We start from the raw sequence: 5,000 nt of genomic DNA, 5'->3' as shown, positions 1-5,000 counted from the left end.
TCTGGCTTTTTGCAGAGTTCATTGCCTTCTCGGCCTTTTCTTTTTCGTTTGACGTAATGATAACCATAATAATAATAATAATGATGATAACTATTATTATCATCATCATTATCACTAACCTTATCATTAGCATCATTGTGACAATCATAATAATAAATAATAACTATTATTATCATTATTACAATAATAATAATAGTAATTATGATAACTAAGCAAAAACACCAATTAAACAAAAATGATGATGATGATGATGATGACGATGATCCTCATCATCATAATTATAACAATAACAATAATAATAATAATTAACAATAACAATGACAATGCCAACAAAAATATAAATCATATTCATTTTCATTGTCATCATAATAAAAGTAGTATACTGATGATGATGATGATGATAAAAATATTAATATTAATAATACATACTAATAAAAATAATGATTAAAAACAAATAGTAATGATAGCACTAACAATCATAATAGAAAATAATAATGATAATAATGAAAATAATAATAATAATAATAATAATAATAATAATAATAATAACAGCAATAATAAAAATAACAATCATAATAACATCAACTTCATTCAACGTAACAATAATAATAATAATAATAATAATTATAACGATAATAATGATAATAATGATGATAATAACAATAGAGAGAGAGAGAGAGAGAGAGAGAGAGAGAGAGAGAGAGAGAGAGAGAGAGAGAGAGAGAGAGAGAGAGAGAGAGAGAGAGAGATAAACAAAATGAAAGAAAACGGAAAAAAGAAGAATAAAACTGACACAGGTTATCGACTCTACCTGAACAATCAAGAATCTTAAGAATATTTCAGTGTACTTGCTTATGATCATTATAATTCCGATTTATGAATAATTCGATCAATCTTCCTCCATCCGCATTCTATCAAATTCTAGATTCCATCATTTTGTAAAACAAAATAACTGCGTTAATTAATGGGGTCCGATGGTAAGTTGTCAAAAATCCATTTCATTACTTCTTTTTACTTTTATTATCTAAAACCTCTGATAACAAAAAGTAGCAAACAAAATAACCATAAGAAATGACCAATACATCATTGCCGCGTCGCGTCCGGCCGTAGCTTTCGCATTCCAGAGCCAGCACCTGTGTGTATATCTCCAAAAGTAGCATTACCAGCAGTTCCAATGTTTAACCTTTTAAGAATTTTAACTGCTGTCCTCTGGGTTCGACTCTTCGCGGCGACCGACAGAGCCCTTGGCTATTTTTCTTCTACTCCCTCCCTCGATGATCACCTTCCTCTACCCTCTCTCTTCTTCTTCTTCTTCTTCCCTCCCTCTCTTCCTTCCTTCCTTCCTTCCTTCCCTCCCTCCTTGCTTCTTTCCTCCCTCCTTTCTTTCTTCCTTCCTACCACACTCCCTTCCGTCCGTCCGTCTGTCCATCCTTCACTCCCTTCCTTCTTTCCCTCTCTCTCTCTCTCTTGTTGTTGCTTTTTTATCCTTCATTAGAGGCTTCCAATTAAAATTCAAGTCCTAATAGTCTACGCTTCTTTCCATATTTACCCCCCCCCCTACCCCAAATTTTATATATCCGTCTTTTCGATGTCTGTCAATTCTCCTCCGTAAGTAAGTGGGGTCCATACCCGTAACACTCGTCTTAACTTCCAGTTCTACTGTTATATCTGGACGTCAGTTAGTTTTAAGGTGAGTACATCGACCTGTCATTCCTAAAATGTTTTAGTTTGCCTTCCGGGTCTCGATATAGATTAGTGTGCGATGTGCATCATGTAACTCTTTCGCAAGTCAAGGCGACCAAGATACCTTTACCCACTCCCGAGGTATTCCCACGCTACAAGATCTTACTCATTCCATCGCGTGCTTATGTGTTCATTGATTAGTTTCTCTGCAAGATCATTCAATTGCCTACCGATCAGACAGAGGGATCAGCAACGCCATTCAGTCTTTCTTGCAGGTTTTATGGAGATGGTAGGGAGGGAGGGAGGGAAGGAGGGACTGAGGAGAGAAGGGAAGGGGGCAGGGAGAGAAGGAGAGAAGGAGGGAGGGAGGGAGGGAGGGAGGGAGGGAGGGAAGGAGAGAGACAAGAATTGCACGTAATGAAGGGAGGCACAGGCTGGGTGGTAGGGTGGGGGACAGATTGGGGGTTGGGGGGTTCTTGTACCTAATTCTAGACCCTTCGCTACACCTGCGTCAAATCAAGAGAGCTTCAGGCACACCTCCGTTTCTCATACCAGTCCATTCAATAACTGTCTTAGATTCTACCTTATTATTCACCCGCGTACATACCTATCTCTCCTTTATCACAATGTAACCACGCCATTTTTTTTTTATCCAGCCCTATTTTGTGTCCTCTGCTTCAATTTTCCTATCCCATCCATCTCCTTTTATCATTTCCTCGCACTTTGCGTTAATCCCAGCATGAATATGGCTATCTCTCTCCCCTTGCTCTAGATACTATTTCTTCCTTTTCTCCCCTCTTCATTCCTTTCTCCCTCTTCGTCTTTCCTCTCTCTCTCTCTCTCTCTCTCTCTCTCTCTCTCTCTCTCTCTCTCTCTCTCTCTCTCTCTCTCTCTCTCTCTCTCTCTCTCTCTCTCTCTCTCTCTCTCTCTCTCTCTCTCTCCTCCTTTTCACTCCCCCCCCTCTCTCTCTCTCTCTCTCTCTCTCTCTCTCTCTCTCTCTCTCTCTCTCTCTCTCTCTCTCTCTCTCTCTCTCTCTCTCTCTCTCTCACCCCTTATCGCTCCCTACAGCATAACCATCTAGCTTGGCTCCCCATCCACATCCACAGCCCATCCTCCCCCATCTCCTTGCGGCATAGCGTCTCGACCGGTCATTGTACGGGAGGTTTTGGGGGAGAGGGGAGGGAAGCGGGAGGGGAACGGGTAGGGAGTGAGTGGAGGGGTGGAAAGGTTGGTGGAAGAGGGGAGAAAAGGGGAAGAGACAGATGGGTGGAGGGGTGGAGAATGAAGAGAGGAGAGGAGAGGAGAGGGGAGGAGAGGAGAGGGGAGGGAAGAGGAGGGAAGAGGGAGAGGGGAGGGGAGGAGAGAGGAGGGACGGGAAATGAGGAAATGAGAGGAAAAGTAGAGGGAAGCCAAGTGGGAGAAGGGAGGAGATGTGAGAGAGGAAGGGAGAGAGAGAGATGATAGGAAGAGGGGAGCAGGAAGAAGAAGAGTAGGAGGAGGAGGAGGAGGATTGCGGGCACTTGAACACGTTGGTTGGCTGGCCAAGCTGACCCTGTTGGATGCGGTCACTGTGCAGGTATTTTCAACGGCGTCTGGAATTTCTCTCCTTGCAGAGGGTTGAGGGGAGTGACACATGTGAGCGAGTCAAGAAGAGACTGTGTGCGGGAGATGACACTAAATCATAAATGCATCTATACATGCATGCAAATATACAAACACTTATGACATGCGCGCATACGTATAATGTGTGCTTGTATGCACGCAAGCGTGTTTAGAGAGAAAAAAAATAAATGGAGAGATAGAGAGGGAGGGGGGAGAGGGAGAGAGAGGGGGGAGAGAGGGAGAGAGGGAGAGAGGGGGAGAGAGAGAGAGAGAGAGAGAGAGAGAGAGAGAGAGAGAGAGAGAGAGAGAGAGAGAGAGAGAGAGAGAGAGAGAGAAAGGATTGTCTTTCACTGACGCACAATGCCGTTGCAGCCAAAATTCTTGCTCTGGCATAGGAACGACCGGACCCCTACCCCCTACCCCCTACCCCCTTCAGCCCCTTACCCCCCTTACCCAGCCCCCTAGCCCCCCTCATCCCCACCCCTTTCCCACCCGCCCCGTCTCGCTCCACATTGTTTGCTAACATAATACATCTTCGTCCACGAGTCCGGCATGTCTCCGCCTCCTTGCCTTCTTTTGTCGTGAAGATGGAAAGCAGATGGAGAGGCGAGTGATGGAAAGAAGGGCAGGGAAGAAGGGGAAGAGGAGGAGGAGGAAGAAAGAAAAGGGGATGGGGGGGAAGGGGGAAGAGGAAGATGAAAGTGGGTGGGGGTAAGAGGAGAATAATAAGAGAAGAATAAAGTGCGTAAGCGAGTGCTGGGTACCCGTATGTACAAAGAAAAACAAAACAAAACAGTCAGCCATGATAACAATAACAATAATAATAATAATAAGGGAGGGAGGAAGGGAGGGAGGGATAAAGGGAATGACTGAGGGAGGAAGGGAGGGTGTGTGGGGGAAGTAGAGAGAAAGAGAGACAAAAAGATAGAGATAGATAGATGGATAGCTTGATAGATAGATAGAGCGAGAGCGAAAGAACGAGAGGGAAAGAGAGAGAGAGAGAGATTGAGATTGGGTTGTTTCATGTAACTTGGCGCGGCTTTACTTCTAATTTCTCCTCGACCCCCCCCCCTCTCTCTCTCTCTCTCACACTCACTCACTCACTCACTCACTCACTCACTCACACACACACACACACACACACACACACACACACACACACACACACACACACACACACACACATGCATATGCAAACAGACGGGTCCACTTACACACACCGCCAGCCGCAAACATCAGCTTGAGTGCCAAGAGGCGTTAGATTATGACCAATCTGTCCACAAGAAGGCTGAGAAACGAAGAGGTTGAGATTGTAAGAAGAAAGATGATGATAAAGATGATGATGATGATGATGATGATGATGATAATGATGATAATGATGGTGGTGGTGATGATGATGAGGTTAAGCATAAAGTGAGAGAGAGAGAGAGAGAGAGAGAGAGAGAGAGAGAGAGAGAGAGAGAGAGAGAGAGAGAGAGAGAGAGAGAGAGAGAGAGAGAGAGAGAAAGAGAGAGAGAGAAAGAGAAATATCAAGAGAAAGAGATATAGAAAAATAAGAACAACAGACCGGTTTCCATGACCACACATGCCACAAACATCCAGCGCTGATTATCACGCTTCACTGTTTCGTTGCCTCGGATGGCGGAAGGAGGGAGATGCGGAGGGACCGGCAGGGGGGGGAGGGGAGGGGTGTTGGATGGAGGGAATGGGTGGGG

At 44.4% G+C, this 5,000-nt stretch overlaps 1 protein-coding gene across 2 annotated transcripts in view; it reads right to left on the bottom strand.

The window, feature by feature from the left end:
• The window catches only part of LOC122249520 (uncharacterized), a 166,251-nt gene that overhangs the window by 56,116 nt on the left and 105,135 nt on the right, over positions 1-5,000 (bottom strand). The gene's annotated exons all lie outside the window — the stretch shown is intronic.

This window comes from Penaeus japonicus, unplaced genomic scaffold (assembly GCF_977035675.1).
Source record: "Penaeus japonicus unplaced genomic scaffold, GWHDUDI00000001_assembly GWHDUDI00000024, whole genome shotgun sequence".
Lineage (NCBI taxonomy): Eukaryota > Metazoa > Arthropoda > Malacostraca > Decapoda > Penaeidae > Penaeus > Penaeus japonicus.
The sequence above is the reverse complement of the archived record's forward strand: the minus strand, read 5'-3'. Positions and strand labels throughout refer to the sequence as shown.